At 44.8% G+C, this 24,468-nt stretch overlaps 1 protein-coding gene across 22 annotated transcripts in view; it reads right to left on the bottom strand.

The window, feature by feature from the left end:
* SVIL (supervillin) overlaps positions 1-24,468 on the bottom strand; it is a 286,393-nt gene that overhangs the window by 206,057 nt on the left and 55,868 nt on the right. The window contains exons 3-4 of one of the 22 annotated variants that reach the window (XM_021064762.1): positions 4,686-4,787; positions 3,171-3,307 (exon numbers count right to left, since the gene is read on the bottom strand). The exons of 18 other annotated variants lie outside the window; for them this stretch is intronic. The gene's annotated coding sequence lies outside the window, so the exon portion shown is untranslated. Of the gene's footprint in view, positions 1-3,170; positions 3,308-4,685; positions 4,788-17,121; positions 17,147-24,468 lie in introns of those variants that run through there. 3 more of the 22 variants (XM_021064761.1, XM_021064763.1, XM_021064789.1) reach the window with 3 other exon arrangements.

Here is a 24,468-nt window from a genome sequence, read left to right as displayed (position 1 = left end):
GCTCTAATTTTTCTCTGGTGATGAAATTTGACATTTGGTCTAAAAGCAGAGCTATCATGAGTAAATATGAATCCTTTCCACAACACAAATTGACATCAGACCCAATAAAGGGACTTTGGGAAAGAAGCCTTGTAATGAAGGAAGACTTGAAAAGACAGAATGTTCTGAAACTCATCAGAGAGTTGGATGTGTATAACCAGAGGGAACTGACAAAGTCCCAGGTCCTTAGAAAAAGAGAGACACTGCATAATAAAATTGAAACTAGAGGAGTTCCCACCATGGCACAGTGGAAACAAATTCGACTAGGAACCAGGAGGTTGTGGGTTCGATCCCTGGCCTTGTTCAGTGGGTTAAGGATCCAGCGTTGCCGTGAGCTGTGATGTAAGTCACAGATGCAGCTTGGATCTGGCATTGCTGTGGCTCTGGCGTAGGCTGGCAGCAACAGCTCCAATTAGACCACTAGCCTGGGAACCTCCATATGCCATGGGTACAGCCCTGAAAAGACCAAAAAAAAAAAAAAAAAAAAATTGAAACTAGAATAACCCATTGAGGGAGTTCCCACTGTGGCTCAGCAGGTTAAGAACATGACATAGTATCCATGAGGACACAGGTTCAATCCCTGGCCTCGCTGAGTGGGCTAAGAATCCAGTGTTGCCACAAGCTGCAGCGTAGGTTGCAGATGCAGCTCAGATCTGGCATTGCTGTGGCTGTGGAATAGGTTGCAGATGCGGCTTGGATCCAGTGTGGCTGTGGCTGTGGCCATGGCGTAGGCTGGCAGCTACAGCTCTGATTTGATCCCTAGCCTGGGAACATCCATATGCCTCAGGCGCAGCCCTAAAAAGAAAAATACTACTACTACTAATAAAAAGAATAACTCATTGAGGTTGAGCAACTGGGCTGGAACATGGTCTGTGCCATTCATTCCGGGCAGAGAAAAACCTTCCACACTGATTTTCCTCCAGCATTCCTGGAGGAAAAGGGAAAACCTTCCCCGTGCTGGAAGTACAACAGAGTAGGACAAAGGGCAGCAGACACTTCCCTGTGTGATTGTCCTAACGGTGAGTCGTCATGTGTCTACAGGATGACCCCCATGGTGACAAACTCATTTGTCACCCTCAGAAGGCCGTCCCCCTTGTGTGGCATCCCCTTGACTCAGCCTGGGAAAGGGGCATTGGACCCAAGCAGAGCTCCAGCCCTGAGATCTGGACTTGAGAGGAAAGTCCTAGGGCTGTTAGTTGGTTGGTGGCTAGTTGGTTAGTGGTTAAGTCAGAGGGGTTTGGGGAAGTCTTCTGTTTTAGGGGCTTCCCTTTCCTTCCTGCTCCTTCTGATATCACTTGCTTAAATCACTCTTTTTTGGGGGGTGGGGGCTGTACCTGTGGCATGTAGAAGTTCTTGGGCCAGGGATCAAACCTGCACCACAGCAGTGACAATGCCAGATCCTTAGCCCACTGAGCCACCAGGGAACTCCTATATTACCTTTTGAAAACACCATCCTTAGATGCAATTAGAGATGATCATCCTAAGTGAAGTAAGACAGAAGGAGAAAGACAAATGATATCACTTCTATGTGGAATCTAAAATATGACACAAATGAACCTATCTACAGAACAGAAACAGACTCACAGGCATAGGGAACAGACTTGTGGTTGCCAAGGGGGCAAGGAAGGGAGTGGGATGGACAGGGAGTTTGGGATTAGTCGATGCAAACTATTACATTTAGAATAGATAAGCAGTGAGATCTTACTGTGCAGCACAGGGAACTATGTCCAGTCTCTTGGGAGAGACCATGAGGGAAGATCATGCAAGAAAAAGAATGTATATACATGTATGACTGTGTCACTACGCTGTAGAGCAAAAATTGACACAACACTGTAAAATCAACCATACTCTAATACAAAATTAAATTAAAAAAGAAAAAGAATATATATATATATATATAAAATATGTATGACTGGGTCACATATGCCATACAGCAGAAATAGGCACAACACTGCAAGTCAACTACTTCAAAAAAAAAAAAAAGATCTACGTTCCCCCTGCCAAACAAAACATCATCCTAGGAAAGAGTTCACTCAAAGAAGGTCCTGAACCGGACAGCAGCCAATAACACTGCCAGCCTCTTAAAGGACAGAGGTGGTGTCAAAAGTCAGTTTGGGAAGCATATGGGAGGCGGGGTGTCAGAGCTGCTCTTTCCTCGTGTAGAGAGCATGGGGTTCATCTCTAGAAGCCCAGGCTGAGGCAGCTTACAAGGAAATGAGCCTGTGTGTGGGGTGGGGGTGGGAGGGTGGGAGTCAGCCATGCAAAGTTCCCACAAAGCAACAAAACACTTTCACCACTGCTCACTGAACTTTGGACAGCCACAAACTCAGGACTGGAAGCCACAAAGATGGTTGCGGCACACAAAGACAAACTGTTGGGTTTAAGAAGACTGTTTTAGATGGAAAAAAAAATTATTATCCTCCCTACTCCACAAATCTGTTTGTTACTAACCAACCTCTGGAGCCTTGGGAACTGGGCTGGACCCAGGTGAATCTCTCTCACCTGAGCCGCCTCCTCCGTATGCTTGACTTGGGAGACAAAAAAAAAAAAAAAAAGACAGAAAGAAAGAAAGAAAGAGTTCCCACTGTGGCTCCTCAGGTTAAGAATCGGTCTAGTATCCATGAGTATTCAGATTCGACCCCTGGCCTCACTCAGTGGGTTAAGGATCCAGCATTGCTGCAAGCTGCAGTGTAGGTTAAGGATGCAGCTAGGATGTGGCATTGCTGTGGCTGTGGCATAGGCCAGCAGGTGCAGCTCTGATTCAACCCCTAGCCTGGGAATGACCAAATGCTATGGGTTTGACCGTGTGTGTGTGTGTGTGTGTGTACACACTCAAATGGGGAAGACGTAGCTGCTTTTGAAAGAAGACCCTCTTTTCAGACAAAAGGAAATGATTCAAAAAGAATGGAAAAAATGGCCAAGGAAACCAATAGAAGCCAAGAGGCAAGGACAGGAGTGGAAATCCTCACTGCCCTTCCCTCCTTAGAGAGAGCACCCCTCCCTGTCCTTGGCCCAACCCTCCAGGACCCTCCAGAAGAGGAATCCCCTCTGGGCTTTACAACTGTGGGGCAAGAAAGAAGAGCATCTACAGTGGACATCACGAGTCCAAGGACCGAGAGGGGGTCTCGTACCTGAAATGCTTTCATTCCCTGAATCCGTTTTATCCCAAGACAGAGGGAAACCCTCAGTCACTAGACAGTAAAACATCAGAATACAGCATCGAGGGGAAAACAAAACCATCAACCAGCTTCACCGCACTCAAGAGAACCTGGGGAAAACAAACAAACAAAACAACACAAAAGACCAAGACCACAATCAGAAAAGGGTCCAAACTGAGTGACAGGTTGAAGTTGAATTAAACTGGTCCCACTTGTAGAAAAGCAGAAGCAATTCTAGAGGAGAACAGAGCTCTGGAGAAAGGAGAATCAATTTGGTCTGGGTGCAGCAGGAAGAGGCGTCCTGCTCAAGGGCCTACCCTGAGGTCCTGTCTAGTCCCTCCCAGGCTTCCCCCAGCCTTTTAAAGCATTGCTTCCTGGTCAAAAATAAACTTTTGCTGGACTTTCAGATGCTTATCTCTGGGCAAAAACTCTGACAGGGCTTTCTCACTCATTCTAGACCATTTGCATCCAGAGGGGAAATTATGGCAGAGAAAGATAAGTTTTCATCTTAGTGTTTCCAAAGACATTGGTTTGACAGGAGGTGACAGGGAGGTGCCCACAGTGAAAAGATGTGTGAGTTGGAGTCACGTACTACAATCGTCCCTCGTCATCTCAAAAGGTCTGGTTCTGACCCCCTTGGATACCAAAATCCAGGGATGTGCAAATCCCTTATAGAAAGTGATGTAACACACGCAGATAACCTATGCCCATCCTCTCATATACTTTAAATCATTTCTAGATGACTTCTAATACCTAACAGAATATAAGTACTTTGTAAATAGTTATAAATACCACGTAAGTGCTAAGTAAATAGTTGCTGATATGCAGCAAATTCAAGTTTGGCAGAGTTTCCATTGTGGCTCAGTGGGTTAAGAACCTGATATAGTGTCCTAAGGGTGTGGGTTTGATCCCTGGCCTCATTCAGCAGATGAAGGATCCAGCATTGCCACAAGCAGTGGCATAGGTCGCAGATGTGGCTTGGATCTGGCATTGCCACAGCTGTGGGGCAGGCTGGCAGCTGCAGCTCCGATAGGACCCCTAGCCCAGAAACTTCCATATGCCATAGGAGTGGCAGTAAAAAACAAAACCAAAACCAAAAACCAAAAAAAAAAAAAAAAAAAAAAAAAAATGGGGGCGGGGTTAGAAATTCAAGTTTTGCCTTTTGAAACTGTTTGGAATTTCCTTCCAAATATTTTTGATCCAGGGACGTAGAACCCACGGATGTGAAGGGCTGGTGGTACTTAACTTCCACCATATCAGGTGCCTCTGGGTCCAGAAGGTTTAGAAGAGTCTTGACCCACTAACCAGGCATCCATAAGTCGTTCCCCCCAGCCCCTACAGACTGGAGATGAGGCTCCCCGAGACCCAACTTCCACCCTGGCTAATTTTTCCCATCTTTCTCTCCCTAGTCACCTAGAGCAAGGAAAGGAGGTTCCTGAAGACATTTTCACAGAGCCATGGTCACTTCCTTCCCACGCCCAAACAAACCTAAAGATGCCTTTTGGGATTCAGCTCAGAGGTTGCAGCTTCTGGGAGGGCTTCCCTAGCTGCCTTCTGTCCTCCTCATGGGACATTCTCCGGTCTCAATTCCTGCCAAACACACAAATGACTACAAATGATTACTGTAGTTCCTTCTCAATCACTGTGGGTTGGATTAGCCACAGCAATAATAGCAATAATCATAGAACTTTGTAAAAGATAGTCATCATTTTCATTATTTGAACATTTATACAAGATACATGTCCCCAAAGGAGCAAAACCATGTGCCTGTGTAAAGGTTCCATTGGCTGGCACTACACAATACCAACAGACATCTCTCTGGGTCTGTAACAGTGTGGGGACAGCCCTGTCCCATCAGCCCCTAGACAGACATAGGCAATACAGTTGCCATCCTGTTATCATCAATTCCAGGACCACACAAGTTGATGGAGAAACGATTAGGAAGTTACCAGACTGGCATGTGCAGAAGCCAAGGTTAGAGGCAGCTGAGAAAGGACAATAAGGGCAGGTGCTACAAGAGATGGCGCAGCAGAGATGCTGAGGGAGAGGGACTCCCTTCAAAGAGCCTGGGCCCACTGTCGTGTTGCCTTGAGAATGAGGACAAGGCAGCTCTCCATGACACACTGAGGCTGCCAAGGCTTCATTTTAATACAGAAGTGGGAACAGTACAGAAGCTTGGATAAAGAATAAATAACACACCTTTTTATTTTCCTTTTATGGCTGCACCTGCGGCATATGGAAGTTCCTGGGCTGTAGGTCAAATTGAAGCCACCACAACCTGACTCCAATTTGACCTATAGCCCACCACAGTTTGACCTGTTGGCCTACACCACAACCACAGCAATGCCAGATCTGAGCCACATCTGTGACCTATGCCACAGCCTGCAGCAATGCCAGATCTTTAACCCAATGAGCCAGGCCAGGGGTTGAACCCGCAACCTCATGGATCCTGGTCAAGTTCTTAACCCACTGAGCCACAAGGGAACTCCAATAATAGAACCCTTTAAGATAAGAGTACCAACAATGGCCCATTTGATTTGCCAAGTCATTTAAACAGAGATTTTGTGATCCGGAACCATTACACTTGTACTATTTTTACACGTTAGAATCATATCCGTAGAACACTAAGTATTTTCCTAAACACTGTATTTTTTAAATTAAGTAAATGTTGGTAGTCTTCACTGAATAAGGGTGTATTAAATGCATTCCAAAGTACAATTTGACTGAGCCAATCTTTTGGGACTCCATGTCTCTTAACCAAGAGAATTTCTTATGCATTCTTTTTCTACCACAATGGTACACTGCTATAAGCAGGTCTCTGATCCTGCATGTTTGCAGTATTTCACAAGGACAGACTGACAGGAACCTGTGGGCACAGGGCAGCTCAGTCCCCTGGGAGGGTGTCTGGCAATCAGCACGCCACCAGCTGCAGGAAGATGCTCACAGTCAAAATAGCAACTGACGTGGGGACACATGAAGAAGAGGGAGCTAAAATAAGCACACAGTCCTCCCTGGTGACATCCAGAAATGCCACCACCCCTCTGTCCTTGGGGACACCTTCCTATGGGGACACATTTCCCACTTTCTTGGCTTTATGCTCCCACTGGGTGGGCTTCCCACATATCTCACTACAGCACATGTTCTTAAAAGGCCATGTCCAGTCTTCATGCATTTTCAAATACACTGCTGTAAAACCCTGGGAGGTGTTCTGTTTCACAACTCAAAGAATGTATGTACCAGCCAAAACTGCAAGCAGAAAAGCTAATGGGCTAAATTCTCAATGTTAAGTTCTCTTAGGGACTTTTTCCAAATTCTTTGGTGTCTCGTATGACTCGCCTACGAGCAATCACAAAATGAAAAAAAAAAAACAAGTAGCAAACAAATCTTGAAAAGAAATCCAGCTTGCTGTTTGATAGTTATATGTGCTTGTGAATATGATTTTATATTGTTGATAAGATCCAAATATATGTGTCCCTTAAAATTAATCTGTTGAAATCCTAATCCCCACTGTTATAATGTTTGGGATGATTCAGTCATGAAAGTGGGGCCCCTGTGATAGGATTAGTGCCCTGCTTCTTCCCTCTGCCCTCCACCAAGGGAAAGCACTGCAAGAAGGTGGCTGTCTGCAAACCAGAAAGAGAGCCCTAACCAGGAACTCAATTTGCCAGCTACTTGATCTTGGACTTCCCAACCTCCAGAACCATGGGAAACAAATGTTTATTGCTGAAGTACTCAGTTTATGGTATTCTGTTAAAAAAGCCTGAACTAAGACATATAGTACGAACCAAATTTATAGTTATGAATGAAATATACATACGCACACATGTATACACTTATTTGTATATACTATATATATATACACACACACAACCACATCACATGCACACATATACATACATGTATATATATATTTGTAATCATAATGACAAAACATACTATATGCCAAGTTGCAAAAGAGAATACAGCAATTCAACATTTCACAGTGTGCCTCAAAGGGTCTGACTTGTGAAACTAGAATCAACCACAGGAAAAGAAATGAGAAAAAAAATTTACCATACTACTAAACACCGTGACACTAAAAATAGACTAAATATCATGCTACTAAAAAACCAATGGGCCAAAACAAAGAAATCAAAAAGGAAATTTAAAAAGACCTTGAAACGACAATGAAAATACAATGATGCAAAATCTATGGGATGCAGCCAAAGCCGTTCCTAGAGGGAAGATCATAGCAATTCAGGGCCTCCTCAAAAAACAAGAAAAATCTCAAATTAACAACCTAACCTACCATCTAAAAGAATCATAAAATGAGACTCAGAGAATCCCAGGATCAAGGGCACCATTTCCTCTGTCAAGAGGCACATGGGATCTCCTCAGTGGACCATGATGCACTCAAAGCAATGGTGATATCACACCCCCACTTTGGAATCCTAGACTTGATCAATCTTGAAATCCAGCAACCGATGAGGGCAAATATTCTCCATCACTCTTTGCTGGCTTTATATGAGTGTGTTTTCATGAAAATCAGATGACTATGGTACATCTTGCACTTTTTTCCCCAAGTGAAAAACAAACACAAATTTTAAAACCTATTGATAGGCAAACTGTGTTTGCTAAGGAACTACACACTAAGTGCTGGCATTCACTGTCATATTCTTCTCATCCACCCTGATGGCAGGCAAGTGCGATGAGTCCTGACTTGGGGTCCACTGTCCCCTCCTCACTCTCATCATCCAGGTGCCTGCTACAGAGGAGGGTCTCCAAAGCTTCAAGTCTGAGGAGCCCCTTTCCAATGCCAACATTTCTTTGTATCCGTCCCATGCCAGCAGTGGTGTTTTGAGTAAGATAATATTGAAAGGCTGTTATGAATTCAGCAGTGCATATCACAGGTTTATATTTTATTATTTTTTCTTTTTAGGGCCGCACCTGCAGTATATGGAAGCTCCCAGGCTAGGGGTTGAATCTGAGCTGCAGCTGCAACCTACACCACAGCCACAGCAACACCAGATCCCGTGTCACCACTGCAACCTATGCCACAGCTTGTGGCAATGCTGGATCCTTAACCCACCAGGCAAGGCTGAGGATCAAACCTGCATCCTTGTGGACACTATGTCAGCTTCTTAACCACTGAGCTACAGTGGGACCTCCACATGTTTATATTCTATAAGTCACAGCACTTAGGAGCATTTCAAGTAGTGTTCTTGCAGTGTACCTGAAGCTAATACAACATTGTAAGTTAACAACAACAAAAAAGACATTATAGAGTCTCTAGAGAGGCCCATTCTTCTTCTTTACCAAAACTCCGTGTTACCTTTTTTTTTGGGGGGGGGGGGCTGTGCCCACAGCATGTGAAAGTTCCAGGACCAGGGATTTAACCCATGCCGCAGTAGCAACCTGAGCCACTACAGTGACAACACTGGATCTTTAACCCACTAGGCCATCAGGGAACTCCTCATCCTTTTATATACTAATTTTTAAAAATTGACCCTTGTCAGTACATTTTGGTATAATAAATTTATTCTGTCTTAAAAATAAGTAAAAATAAAAATAAAAAGTAGTGCCCTTGTGCGTCACAATTTAGCCTGCAGTCGATGCTTAGAACAACACACAGGCAGACTTTGGGGTTCCAGACCACTGCAGTAAAGTGAATACTGGGATAAAGTGAGTCACATGGGGTTTTTGGCTTCCTGACGCATATAAAGGTTACAGTTACACTGCATTGTGTCTTAAATAAAAAAAACCCCAAGGTATATCTACCTTAATTAAAAATACTCTATTGGTAAAAAATGCTCACCATCCTCTGCTTTCAGCGAGTTGTAGCGGTAACATCAAAGATCACTGATCACAAGTCACCAGAGCAGGTGTAATAATAATGAAAAAGTTGGAAATACTGTGAGAGTTACTGACTGTGACACAGACACAGGAAGGGAGCAAATGCTGTTGGGAAAAAAAAAGGTGCCCATAGATTTGCTCAATATGGCAGAGCCACAAACCCTGAGTTTGTAAAAAACACCGTTATCTGTGAAAGGTAACCAAGCGAGGTGTGCCTGCTAATTCCTCCAGCCCCCATGGACCTCGGAAGGGCAGGTGCATAGCATCTGCTGGGTAACAAGGCAGTGGTACAAAGACGGAAAAAAGTTAACTCAGGCAGCAAGAAAGCGTTGAAGGACTTTTAAAGAAAAGTAATTTAAAGGTTCAAGTAGAAGAGACTGGAACACAAAATCGAGGAGAGAAGAGAAACAAGATAAATCCTGAAGTTCTCTCTCTTTAAGAAGACAAAATGGTCTGGGCAATAGATCTTAAGCATCCCAAAGCAGTTCAGGGAACTCTCCTACCTTCCTGGGGCCAGTGGGGTGAGGGATGGGGTTGGCGGGGGCGGTGGGGGGGGAACAGTACAGCCACTCTGGAAATCAGTTTGGTTAAGTTTTTATAAAGCCAAACAGATTCTGACCACATGGCCCAGCAATCCCATTCCTAGGTTATTTATTCAAAAAAAAAATGAAAACATACATTCCTATAAAAACCTGTATGTGAGTATTATGGAGGTATTGGTTATCATCACCAAAAATTTCAAACAACCCAAAGGTCCTTCACCTGGTGAATGAATAAGCAAACCCTACATCCATAATGGAATACCCCTCAGTGATAACTAGGAGCAAACTACCGATAACACACAACAGCACTGGTGCATCTCAAACAGCTGTGGACTGTATGATTCCATTTATAGGACATTACAGCCAAAGCAAAACTATTAGAACAGAAAACAGATCAGTGGTTACCAGGGGATGAGGCTGAAGGAACATTTCAGGGTGACGGAAATTTACATTTTTGCTTATGGTGGTTACACAACTGTATGCACTTAACAAAACTCACAGCTGTACACTTTTTAAAAGAGCACAGCCCTGTAATGACAAAGAAGAAAAAAAGAGAAAGAGTGAATGTTACTGAATGTAATCACATACTGATACACCCAACATTTTTTTTCTTTTTTTCTTTTCATACCCCTCAAGGCAGATGAAAGTTCCCGGGCCAGGGATTGAATCTGAGCCACAGCTGCAACCTACACGACAGCTGCAGCAATGCCGGACCCTTAACCCCCTGTGCCACAGTGGGAACTCCCACGTCTGACTTTTTAAAAGCAGCTCAGAGCAATTACACCAACAAGATTACCACATGGAATGGGGCTCTTAGGACCTTCTACAAGGTTCTAAAGACCATTTTCCATCTTCGTCAATGAACTCTCACCCCTGTTTTCTTCCCATGTAATATTTATAGGAAGATTATTGGTTGCTCACTGGTAGGAGACAAAGCTCCATTAATCTTACAAAATTTCTTAAAGTAACCTCTGAGTGTTAGCTAATTATGGGAACTCCACTGTACTAAAAATAGACACAAGCATGTGGCTCTTCTGCCTCATTTTTTTTTTTTTTTGTCTTTTTGCCTTTTCTAGGGCCGCTCCCGTGGCATATGGAGGTTCCCAGGCTAGGGGTTGAATCAGAGCTGTAGCTGCCAGCCTATGCCACAGCCACAGCAATGCAGGATCCGAGCTGCATCTGCAATCTACACCACAGCTCACGGCAAAGCCAGATCCTTAACCCACTGAGCAAGGTCAGGGATCGAACCTGCAACCTCACAGTTCCTAGTCAGATTCATTAACCACTGAGCCATGACAGGAACTCCCTTCTGCCTCATATTATATACATGCCTGCTAATCACTAAGGAAAGAATTAAGACTCCAGCAGCTCTGTCCATCAACATATTCCCACGATAAAACAATTACATCACTAGGAAGTCCAGGTACTTATGTTCCTATGGTACATATGTTCCACATGTTGAACTACACTTAAGGTAGACCAAGGTCACAGCTTAAATTGTTAGGCAAGTGCTGAATCTAAGACAAATTCGACTCTTGAATTGCAAACCTTATGAGGGTAGGAAAATCAAAATCATCACTGGACTACTGAACAACAAAACTGCTCTATGATTTGGTCTACACATGCAGACCAAAAGCAACGTGTTCCTTCCTTCATTTGATACCCTGCAGATACATCTTGATTGCCTATGTGTGCTAGGCATGAAAGATACATGCGTGTCATTGTAAATCCCTGTCTGTGTGGGGTTTACATTCTCTTGGGAGGGATAATGAATTATAAATAAATGAATGGACAAATAAACCAAGTGATTAATCAATAATAGACCAAATGTCAGTTCGTAAGAGCTGAGAAGGAAAAGCAGGGTAAGAACCCAACGCAATCTACAGATTTAATACAATAACTATCAAATTATCCACGACATTTTTCACAGAACTAGAACGCACAACTTGGTAATGTATATGGAACCATAAAAGTCCCAGAATTGCCAAAGCAGTCCTGAGGAACAAAAACCAAGCAGAAGGCATAACTCTACCAGACTTCAGACAATATTACAAATCTACAGTAATCAAGACAGCGTGGTAATGATACAAAAACAGACATATGGATGAATAGAACAGAATAGAGAGCCCAGAAATAACCCCAGACAGCTATGGTAAATTAATCTTCAACAAAGGAGGCAGTATATAAAATGGGAAAAAGACAGTCTCTTTAGCAAATGGTGCTGGGAAAACTGGACAGTTGCATGTAAGTCATTGAAACTGGTACACAACCTTACACGATGCACACAAATAAACTCAAAATTGCTTAAAGACTTAAACATAAGACAAGACACCATAAAACTTCTAGAAGAGAATATAGGCAAAACATTCTCTGACATCAACCGTATAAATGTTTTCTTAGGTCAGTCTCCCAAGGCAATAGAAAGAAAAACAAAAATAAACCAATGGGACTTAATCAAACTAATAAGCTTTTATACAGCAAAGGAAACCATTAAAAAAAAATGAAAAGGCAACCTATGGAATGGGAGAAGATAGTTGCAAATTATGCAACCAGCAAGGGCTTAATCTCCAAAATATACAAACAGCTCATACAACAACAGGAAAAAAAAAAAAAACTCCAAGTGAAAAATGGGCAGAAAACCTGAAGAGACATTTCTCCAAAGACGACATACGGATGGCCAACAGGCATATGAAAAAATGCTCAACATCACTACTTACTAGAGAAATGCAAATCAAAACTACAATGAGGTGCCACCTCACACCAGTCAGAATGGTCATCATTAAAAAGTCTACAAATAACAAATGCTGGAGAGGGTGTGGAGAAAAGGAAACCCTCTATACTGTTGGTGGGAATGTAATTTGGTGCAGCCTCTGTGGAAACAGTATGGAGGTTTCTCAGAAAAGTAAATCTAGAACTACCATATCATCCAGCAATCCCACTCCTGGCCCTGTACCTGATAAAACTACAATTCAAAAAGATATACGTACCCCATGTTCATCGCAGCAGTATTCACAATAGCCAAGACATGGAAACAACCTAAATGTCCACTGACAGATGAATGGACTAAGAAAATGTGGTACATATATACAATGGAATACTACTCAGCCATAAAAAAGAACAAAGTAATGCCATTTGCAGCAACATGGCTGGACCTAGAGATTCTCATGCCAAGTGAAGTAAGTTAAAGAAAGACAAATACCATATGATATCACATGTATGTGGTATCTAAAACACAGCACAGACGAACCTATCTACAGAATAGAAGCAGACTCACAGACATGGAAACAGACTTGTGGTTGCTAAGGGAATGGGGAGGGAATAGGATCAACTGGGAGTTTAGGGGCATTAGATTTAGAATGGATAAGCAATGAGGTCCTGCTCTATAGCACAGGGAAGTATATCCAATCTCTTGGAGTAGAACATGAGGGAAGACAATGTGAGAAAAAAGTGTGTGTGTGTATATATATATACACACACACACATATATATATACACACATATAATGGGGTTATTTTGCTGTATAGCAGAAATTGACAGAACCTTGTAAATTTAAAAAATTTTTTAAATTTTAAAAAAGAAAAGTGGGGTAAGAGGATTGGGGGGACTTTTTTTTTTTTTTTTTGGTCTTTTTGTCTTTTTAGGGCCACACCCGTGGCATATGGAGGTTCCCAGGCTAGGGACTGAATTGGAGCTGCAGCTGCCGGCCTACACCACAGCCATGGCAACATGGTATCTGAGCCACGTCTGCGACCTACACCACAGCTCACAGCCAACGCTGGACCCTTAACCCACTGAGCAAGGCCAGGGATCAAACCCACATCATCATGGATACTAGTTGGGTTCGATAACTGCTGAGCCATGACGGGAACTCCCGTGGGGGGGGGTGGCGGCGGCGGGTGGGGGGAGTGCTTCTAATTTAGATAAAGTGGTCAGGTGTGTCTCTGAGGGGGTCATCTTTGAGCAGAGACCTGGGAGAATTGGCCGGAAGCGTAGTGAGTAACTATGTGGAAGGAGAGGGTTCAGGAAGAGGCAAGAAGAACAACCGTAAAGTTTGATGTTTTGGGATGGAGCTGTGGCTGGTGTGTGCAAGAGACTTGCAAGGTGGCTGGTGTGGTTGGAGCAGAACGAAAGACTGGGCGCCTGGGAAGACAGTAGGAAACGCTGGGCAGAAAGAGCTGAGCACCGACCACAGAGGTCCTGTTGCCAAAGCACTTGGGGTTTATTCGGAGTTACGAGAAGCCACCGTAGGGCATGGGCAAGGGAGTGAATGATCTTGAGTTGGTTTTCAAGAATCACCCTAGGTGCTCAGAGGAAAATACACTTTGAGAGTTTCTGTCATGACTCAGCAGTATCCATGAGGATGCGAGTTCAATCCTGGGACTTGCTCAGTGGGTTAAGGATCTGGCATTGCTGTGAGCTGCCATGTAGGTCACAGACACGACTCAGATCTTGCAATACTCTGGCTATGGCGTAGGCAGCTGCAGCTCTGACTCAACCCCTAGCCTGGGAACTTCCATATGTCGCAGGTGTGGCCCTAAAAGGCAAAAAAGAAAAGAAAAAAGAATGTCAGAACCACTATAGAAAGAGAAGTCAAATTCTAAGACATTGTAGGACTCTAATTGGTTTATATGTTGAAGCTTTTTATACCAACACTGTTTGTTGGACATAATCCACATCAAAAAATTAACCTGCTTTACAGACTATTTTCTTCAAGCTGTCCTAAGATTTCTGGGCGAAGAAACTATTGGGTTTTATGAAGTTGCATCTAATTTAGCAAAAGGCCAAAAAGAGCTCACAAATGCACAGCTGGTGCGTGTCTGATTCCTGGAAGTCACAGGGAAGGGCAGTAGCCTGAGCATCAGCAAAGCTCAGGACTCTGTACAAGAACCCAGCATCCCATCTGTTTCATCCAAGAGAAGACTTAGGCCCAGGATTCAAATCACAAGGGAAAGCTTAACTTGTTTGGGTTGGAATAACTGTAGTTGCCATGACGTACGGCGGCTTCCAGGAAGGTTATCAGCTCTCCTATTTACCATCTTTTCTTCACTCTCTCCCCCAAGTCAACCTTAAGAGCAGCAGCACAGAGTTGGATGGGGAACCAGATTAAAAGACATGTGGGAAGGAGGTTCCGTGTCATGGCTCAGCAGAAATGAATCTGACTAGTATCCACGAGGACACAGGTTCGATCCCTGGCCTCGCTCAGTGTGTTAAGGATCTAGCATTGCCATGAGCTGTAGTGTGGGTTGAAGACATGGTTCGGATGTGGTGTTACTGTGGCTGGGACATAGGTCGGTGGCTACAGCTCCAACTGGACACCTAGCCTGGGAACCTCCATATGCCATGGGTGTGGCCCTAAAATAAATAAAATTTAAAAAACCATGTGGGGACGCCAAGCCTGGGGAGCACAGACACATTCATCAATTTCAATCTACTCTTATTGACAAGAAGATGTTTCAATCTAGTTGGAACCATCCACACTTGAAACCACGTTATAAACTTTGTCAGCTTTCAATTTTTTTTTTTTTTTCCATCTCCATGACCATCAGAAAGATCCTGGGCCAGGGACTGAACAGGAGCCACAGCAGTAACCAAAGCCACAGCAGCAACACCACTAGATCCTTAAACACTAGGCCTCCAGGGAACTCCTGCTTTTTTTTTCTTTTTTTTTTAAAGTTTTACTCAAAGGAAATGAGCTCCCCAACATAACCATTCTCATCCAGCTCTCCATTATCAGCCAAGAGAAAAATCTCCCTTTAGTCACGCAGGGCTAGAAGAGGTGACTTTGAAGGCCTCCCAGTGTCACATTTTTGAAGTCCTTTCATAGTTTTCCAATTACCCTTTCTCTCTTAAAATATACAAAATACACTCTTGGAAGTATTTTTTTTTTAAATGCACAAAGGAAATAGATCTTTGTTGAGATAAAGTTGGCTTAGGATATAGAATTAAATTTTATTTGAATTTCCACATCTGAATTTTCCCATTGTCCATCTGGATAATCCTGGATGGTATTCTAATTTTTAAAAAAAATTATTATGGCTGATTTACAATATTAATTTCTGCTATAGAGCAAAGTGACTCAGTTATACATATATATATATATATACACACACACACATATATACACATACATATAATCCATATGTATATACACATGTATATTTTAGTTATATATTCTCTTCCATATGGTTTATCACAGGATATTGAATATAGTTCCCTGCGTGTCACAGTAGGACCTTGCTGTTTATCCATGCTGAATATACTAGTTTGCATCAGCTAATCCCAAAGTCCCAACTCTCTCCTCCCCATCTCTGTTCCCCCTCCCCCCTTTGCAACCACAATTCTTTTTCTTTTTTTCTTTTTTTTTTTTTTTGTCTTTTTTGCCTTTCCTTGAGCCTCTCCCGCAGCATATGGAGGTTCCCAGGCTAGGGGTTGAATCGGAGCTGTAGCCACCAGCCTACGCCAGAGCCACAGCAATGCAGGATCCAAGCCGCGTCTGCAACCTACAAGACAGCTCACGGCTCCTTAACCCACTGAGCGAGGCCAGGGATTGAACCTGCAACCTCATGGTTGCTAGTCGGATTCATTAACCAGTGTGCCACGACAGGAACTCCTGAAACCACAATTCTATTCTCTATGTCTGTGGGTCTGTTTGTTTCACAAATAAGTCCATTTGTGTCATATTTCAGATTCCACGTATATGTGATACAATATATATGTCTTTGTCTTTCTCTTTCTGACTTCACGTAACATGAGAATCTCTAGTTGCATTATTACATTCTTTTTATGGCTGAGTAGTATTGCATTGTGTATATGTACCACATCTTCTTTACCCATTCATCTATTGATGGACATTTAGGTTGTTTCCATGTTTTGGCTCTTGTGAGCAGTGCTGCGATGAACACAGGGTTCTATGTATCTTTTTGAATTACAGTTTTGTCTGGTGATATGCCCAGAAGTAGCACTGCTGGATCATATGGCAGCTCTATTTTTAGTTTTTGGAGGAAACGCCATACTATTTTCCATCGTGGCTGCACCACTTTACATTCCTACCAATGGTGTAAAGGGGTTCTCTTTTCTTGAAAAGATTTCTTCTCAAAAGATTCACGGTTTTGCTTTAAAGGATTTCTTATTCAAATCACTGAATTCAGTAACTCTCCCCACTATCAACTATTACAGGCAGATTTTTTTTTTTTTTTTTTTTGGTCTTTTTGCCTTTTCTAGGGCTGCTCCCGTGGCATATGAAGGTTCCCAGGCTAGGGGTCTAATCGGAGCTGTAGCCGCCGGCCTACGCCAGAGCCACAGCAATGCCAGATCCGAGCCACGTCTGCGTCCCACACCACAGCTCACGGCAACACTGGATCCTTAACCCACTGAGCAAGGCCAGGGATCGAGCCTGCAACCTCATGGTTCCTAGTCAGATTCGTTAACCACTGCACCACGATGGGAACTCCCAGATTTTTTTTTCCTGGCTTGTTCCTTTAAGATGTCAAAATATACTGTTTTTCTTATCTGATCACCCCTTTCTCATCACCCCTCATCATTACACTAACCAGATGTTTCTGCTTTTATCCAGAAGACAGTGGTATTGAGACTTCACACTCTAGGCTTCTCCCGGGACATCATTTAGATTATTTACCATATTTCTTCCCAATGGTTCCAGACAAATCTTCTCTACTTCCATTAAAAAAAAAGAAAAAAAATCTCAGAGTTAAAACACGCACCTACCCACGCGGTGTCAAATCCTCTGCCAAGTGTGGTTTTCTCTCTGGACTCATCTATAATGACCTAAAGATGGATTGTATCTGGACTCTTAGAGGTCTGTTAAATATTAACCACGACAATGCGAAATGTTAGAAAATTGGGTCTGTCTGAACCTCCATTATTAATCCCATCTGCTATTATTTCTCAGTGAGATTCTGTAACTCATTTTGAAACTGTCACTGACTCACTTGTAAAGCAAATGAAACCGACCACGTCCTTCTCCAGGCATCTTCTAAAACAAAATGGTCACTACGAGTGCTGTTCTAGAACAGGGATCCGCAAAATGCAACCCCCGGCCGCATCCGGCCCACTGTCCATTTTTGTCAATAAAGTTTTATTGAAACACAGACATACTTGTTTCCATATTCTGTGTGTCTGTTTTCATGGCACGACAGCTGAGTCGCAGGGTTGTGGCAGAGCTAGTATGGTCCACAAAGCCTGAACTCTTTACCGTCTAGCCCGTCACAGACAAGTCTGCCCACTTCCGCTTGAAAGTGACTCATAGGACAATAATTATAAATCCCGCTCTGTGTGATTTTGCCAAGGTACTTAACTAGACTATCATTTGTCTCAGGGTAAAGATGAAAGGACAAAGTTCCATGTAAAAGTGCTGAGATTCAGTAGGAGATTAATACTTGCCCCCTCTAGCTGCCAAGCTCCTCCTGATCCTTCAGTGCTGTATTCTCCCTGCAGAGTTGGAAGTTTCCTCCTCCAGGCGCCACAGATTATTTCAGTATTGGCTATTCTGTATTCTCATTAGCTATACACTTGTCTTTCTCCCCATCGAGAAGGTGGATTTCTCTGGGAAGTGTCATATCTTAGCTACCTGAGTTTCCCCAGGGCCTGGCACATAGCATAACCCTAGAAAAGATTTTTTCAGAGAATAAGAAACAGCAAATCAACACTAAAAATACATGTAATTCTAAAAGATGCCGTGCAAAGAGCATTTATAATAGATGAGCATATAGTACCAGGCTTCCCAAACTAAGTTTCACAAATAATGAGCACTCTTTCTGTGGGGGAGAGGGTTGGGTCACTGACTTAAGGTTTTAACTTGCTACTCATCACAGCAGTTCTACTGACAAGGCCAAGGGCAAGTTAACACTCTGATGTGTAAGTCCAAAAAGTTCCTAAAACTCAAGAAAGCAAAAATGATTACTGCTTCAACACAACAGCTTAAAAAATTCTCTGTCCAAGCCTCTTACGTTTTTGCCTTAAGACCGCACCCACGGCATATGGAGGTCCCCAGGCTAAGGGTCAAATTGGAGCTACAGCTGCTGGCCTATGCCACAGCCACAGCCACACAAAAGATCCAAGCCACATCTGCCACCTACACCACGCTGGATCCTTAACCCACTGAGCGAGGCCGGGGATCGAGCCCGCAACCCCATGGTTCCTAGTCAGATTCATATCCACTGCACCACTACAGGAACTCCCAAGCCTCCTACCTTTGAATGACAACATAAAGTATGATATACTTTGTCTATAACTAGAGCCTGAGTTTATGCCGTAGTGATACACTGTAGCACAAAATAATTTCTTTGAAAAGAATTGTTTAGGTGTTTCATGGATTTAAGTGAAGAGATTCATTCATTTAAAAACAAATTTAAAAAATGAACTAGGCAGTGAAGGTATAATAGTGAAGAAAAAAGTTCCTGCTCTCACACTACTAAAATTAATTTGTTAGAGATATCTTACAATTCATTTTGAAAAGATTCTTCTTGGAGTTTTTTACTTCCATAGTTTCCATTATATTACATTTCATAAATAACTAAGAGAGTCTCACATTTCCAAAGCAGAGACGTACTGGTTTCCATGTTGGATTGTCTCCCATTGCTGCTATAATTACTACACACTTGGTGCCTTGACACAACTTCATTATCTTACAGGTCTAGAGGTTAGAAATCTGAAATGGGTCTCACTGGGCGAAAAATCAAGGTGCAGGCAGGGCTGCATCCCTCCTGGGAAGGATCTATTTCCCTGCCTTTTCAGCTGCTAAGCTCACCTGCATTCCTCAGCTCGTGGGCCCTTCCTCCATCTTCAAAGCAGCAAAGCACAGTGACTAAATCACACGGCATCATTCCCATACTGACACTCCTTCGCTTCAGAGGGCCCCGATGATGACCCTGGACCCACCTGGGGTGTCCAGGATAATCTCCCCCATGTCAGGTCGGCGGAGACCTTCCTATTCTCCACATCATGGTTCTTCTCACCCCACCACCTTTGTAGCAATCACTTACATGGTCATATGCACAATCCACTGTGAAGCCTGAACACCATGATGCCTAGAAACCAGCCCCTTCACTTATGAGAACGTCATTCCTACCCACGCAGTGCCCTGGCACCCCCCCAGAAGCACAGCACCTCTGCGCCTCAACCAGTCCCACCGTAGTTGCCATTTTCTATGTATCAGACCTGTTCTATTCATGCCCTCAACACTTCTTAGGATAAAACTGATTTTTCTCCCACCTGTCTCCCCGCCCCACGTGAAAGGAAAACCATGTCCTTTCCTCCATCCTTCTAATCTAGTGAGGGATTAAAAACCCCTTGCCCAAGCCTTACAAAGATTTGTTAATTACAGCAAAGATGCGTTCATCTACATTCTATTGCTGTGTGACTGGCTATGCCACTTAAGCTTTCAATCAAAGTTCAAACGATAGGAGTTCCTATTGTGGCTCAGCAATAACAAACCTGACTAGTATCCATGAGGATGCGGGTTTGATTCCTGGCCTTGCTCAGTGAGTTAAGGATCCAGTGTGGCCATGAGCTGCTGTGTAGGTTGCAGATGCGGCTCAGATCTGGTGCGGCTGTGGCTGTGGTGTAGGCTGGTAGCTGCAGCTCCGACTGAACCCCTAGCCTGGGAACTTCCATGTGCCATGGGTGTGACCCTAAAAAAAAAAAAGAAGTTCAAAGGATGGGGGCAGTGTGTGTGTGTATGTGTGTGCTTGAGAGCAAAGACAGTTTAACCTGTTAAACATGGATACTTAGGAAATCCTAGTCAGCTTCCAGCCCTGGGAGCTTACTAAGCTGTCTTGGAGCACGACAACAAAAGTTTAAAGACATGTTTCTGGGATTGTACACAGACTCTCACAGAGATTTCCTCTTATCCCAGTGGAGAGATGGCCAGGTGTTGCTGACTCTAGCAGGGCGGCGGTGATGGCAGGGAAAGGGGTGTCTCCTGGGCCCTGAGAGGTCCCCACAGGGGACCAGAGCAGCTGGCTCTCAGAACACTGAGCTGGATTCCGACTCTGGGGAATTAGAGTTGGCCTTTCTGTTTTTGACAATGGCCTCTGGCCACACGTAAGGCTCCAGTTCAGCTGGCATCTATAGTGGGATGCAATGCCCATTTGGCTGCATGGAGCAGATTTTCCAGTTCTCTTCTCCTTCTGGTGCCCAGCTGTGACACTTGGGTATTAGAAGCATCTATTAAGAATTAGCCCTACTTAAAAAAAAAAAAAAGTTCCTGTGGTGGCTCAGTGGTTAACGAATCCGACTAGGAACCATGAGGTTGCAGGTTTGATCCCTCGCCTTGCTTAGTGGGTTAAGGATCTAGCATTGCTGTGAGCTGTGGTGTAGGTTGCAGATGCGGCTCAGATTCCGCGTTGCTGTGGCTGTGGTGTAGGCCGGCGGCTGCAGCTCTGATTAGACCCCTAGCCTGGGAACTTTCATACGCCATGGGAGCAGCCCTAGAAAAGGCAAAAAGACCAAAAAAAAAAAAAAAAATTAGCTCTACTTGTGCAAATGTTCTCCTTAGTCATCAGAACCCATCTGTCTACCAGCCTAGAACTCAATCACCTTACGAACTTTTCCAAACAAAGGTTTATAAAATACCTTGATCAACTGGGTGCTGAATAACTGTTATTTAATTGTGATCATTTAAAAAATATTAAATAGGCAGTTCTCATCATGGCTCAGCGGTAGCAAGGCCAGCTGGTATCCATGAGGACATGGGTTCAGTGCCTGGCTTCGCTCAGTGGGTTTGGGATCTGGCATTGCCCTGAGCTGTGATGTAGGTCACAGAAGCAGCTCAGATCCCTCATTGCTTTCATGGCTGTGGTGTAGGCCAGCACCTGTAGCTCCAGTTCGACCCCTAGCCTGGGAATGTTCATAGATTGCAGGTGCAGCCCTAAAACACAAAATAATAATAAAGCAAAAATCAAAAATAAAATAAAAAATATTAAATTAAAAAAAAAAAGAAATTTAGGAAAGGGACTAAAGAGCACTGACCCCACCCCTCCCTGTGAGTGTCCTGGACACCCACTGTCCTAATCTATGAACTCTCCCCCTGTCTTTTCACACTCAGTTCAGCTGCCACCCCTGGTCTGGGAAAACAGATGCCAAACACAGAATGCAGCCCATCAACCTGGAGCACAGAGAACAAGCTTTCGTCCAAATAGAAGTCACAATCCACAGCTGAAGCCTCGAGAACCGGGCTAATACTGCAACACCCTCCTTTGCCCTCTGCTCCCCCCAGAGCTCTCCTCTCATGCTCAGGACAAGGGGGACATGAGCTGATGGGAGCTGGATGCATGGTCATCTCCTGGCAGCGGTTTTCCAAGAGTGGCCCAGAAGTGAAATTTAAAATGCCTAGGTCTGTGCTGTTTGTAGCACCAGATGGCTTCTCTTGCGTCAACTCTAACTTCTACGACATTCTCAAATGTAGTGATCAATCCATTCGGCACACGCTCGGGAGAAAAGTGGCAACTGATAAACCCATCAAAGGTGTTTCGAGGAAGAAGGACAACCTCAATTTATTGTGCCAGGCTCCCTCCACATCAGAGGCGCCTTCTTTATGAAATATTTTGTTAGAAAAACAATTAACATAAAGCAAAAAGCATTGAGCATAAAGTTGAAGGTTTAAGGATAAACAATCAGAAAAGCAGACACTTTCTAACACCTGAGGGGAACAGGGAGGCATAGCCACAGGCCAGGGATCCAGTTCTGCCTTCACTGATGTCTGTTCAGCTGAGGAGGTCAGTGTCCAATGCACTTTCTGGCACACATTCTGATACGAGTTTTGTTCAGTGAGACCCAGAAGCCCCTCCCAACAGTTGGCTTCTTGCGGGAGGCACCTGGTGACATCTTTGGTGACCAGTCAGGTGTAACCCATTGAGAAGGAAGGGGGGAAAAGCACTGCAGGCAGTAGGAACAGCACATGTGAGGCCGAGGGTCACTAAGTGAGACCAGGACATGAGATAACCGGGCAGGGATGGAAGCCTGCATCAGAGGAGCGCACTAAGAGGGGCTGAGGCCAGACGTCAGCCCTGAGGCTACAGCCAGAGACTGAGGCTATGACAAGTGTGCTGGAGGTGACAGAGTCCAGGGCAAGGCAGAGAATAGCAAGGCAAGGGGAGCGAGGGACAAGGTGGCCACAGCCGAGGCCACTCCCCAGCATACCAGGCATTCCCTGCCCTTCTAGAGCCTTCCCTGGGCAGGAGGCAGGGCAGCGTGGAGCCCTGCATGGCAGAAACCAGGTGGAATCCTGGGGAAGTGGGGGCGGGGCAGGGAGTGGGAGGCGATGGGGGGAGGGACCCTGGGAAGTGGGGACCTGGGGAGAAGGAAAGGCAGATGGACAGAAGGGTGTGGAAGGGCTGGAGAGTGAGGCTCGGGGCCGTGCAGAAGAGCAGAGAGAGGGTGGCAGCAATTACATGACAAAGTGAGAGCTTCCTCTGTACTCAGAGACGATGAGAGCGGCTCCAGCTACCTCAGCACAGAGCCTGACAGGGAAAGACTTGACAGTGTGTGTGAGAGAGAGAGAGAGATGGGCAGAGAGGAGGGGGAGGAGAAGGGGGAAAGGAAGGGGGAGCAGAAAGGGGAGGGGAAGGGGGAGGAGAAGGGGAGGGGAGGGGGAAATGGGGGGAGGGGGCAGGAAATGAGGGAAGGGGAATGGGGGAGGGGAGGGGAGGAGAAGGGGAATGGGAGAGGGGAATGGGGGGGAGGGGGAAGATGGGGAAGGGAAATGGGGAGAGGGGAGGGGGGTTGGAGAGGAAGAGGAGGAAAGGAGCATAGTCCATGGTCTCATGCGTGTCTCAAAATTACTCATCAGCTGACCAGAAGGCAATTCTTACTGTGCTTTACAGTTAAAATCTTTTACCTACAATTTTCTTTCCAGACAAACTCACTTAGCAAAGAGGTTCTGGAAGAGTCTGCCTACTGCCCTCCTCCTTGGGATCACTTGGAGGGGGGAAGCCAACCACCAAAACTGCCCCCCCTGGGGGGGGGCATTAGATCATCAGAATTGGATTTGACTCTTCCATCAGCCAGACTTCTTATAGGCGGCAAATCACATCAGGCAGCCTGTAGTCCAGCGCCAGACTGTTCTGTGCTCCTTTATTTATTTAAACAGAGGCAGGGCTTGGCCAAGGCCACCTTAACCCCCTGTCATCATGGGGGACAGAGGTTCTGCTGCCACGTGACTTAACCACAGACAACCAGAAGGAAGGATTCAGTTGTGACAGCCAGCACACGCCCTTCCTGCTCCCCTCCCCCACCCACAGCCCATCCTGCAGAGATGCTTCCTGGGAGGGGCGGTAAACGGGGCAGAGCATCCAGCCTCCGACACCAGTGCTGCCCCTTAGCCTCTGTTTCCTTCCGTATCCCGTCTGTAAGCATCCTGGAAATGCCTCCAGGAGCTGACAGCTTACCCTATGGTTGCCAGTGTGGTGACAACACAGCGGACACCCTCCCCAGGCTCTCCGAGGGGAACAAGCAGGGGCTTATCATGCCCCACAGACCAGTGGGGAGGGCAGGTGCTGGGTCAGCCCAGTGAGAAGTTCATGAATGAAGGGACAGAAGGAGTTAGAGGCAGAAAGGAAGGAGTTAGGAGCAGAAAGATGCATGTACAACCTCATTAAGTAAATGGTTCTCAGAGTTCCCGTTGGGGCTCATTGGTAACAAACCCAACTAGTAACGATGAGGATGAGGGTTCAGTCCCTGGCCTTGCTCAATGGGTTAAGGATCCAGCATTGCCGTGAGCTGTGGTGTAGGTCACAGATGCAGCTAGGATCTGGTGTTGCTGTGGCTCTGGCTGTGTTGTAGGCTGGCAGCTACAGCTCTGATTCAACCCCTAGCCTGGGACCTTCCATATGCCGTGGGTGCCAACTTAAAAAAAAAAAAAAATAAGCAAATAAATAAAT

Source organism: Sus scrofa, chromosome 10 (assembly GCF_000003025.6).
Source record: "Sus scrofa isolate TJ Tabasco breed Duroc chromosome 10, Sscrofa11.1, whole genome shotgun sequence".
NCBI lineage: Eukaryota > Metazoa > Chordata > Mammalia > Artiodactyla > Suidae > Sus > Sus scrofa.
This window is presented reverse-complemented; position numbering and strand designations above follow the sequence as displayed.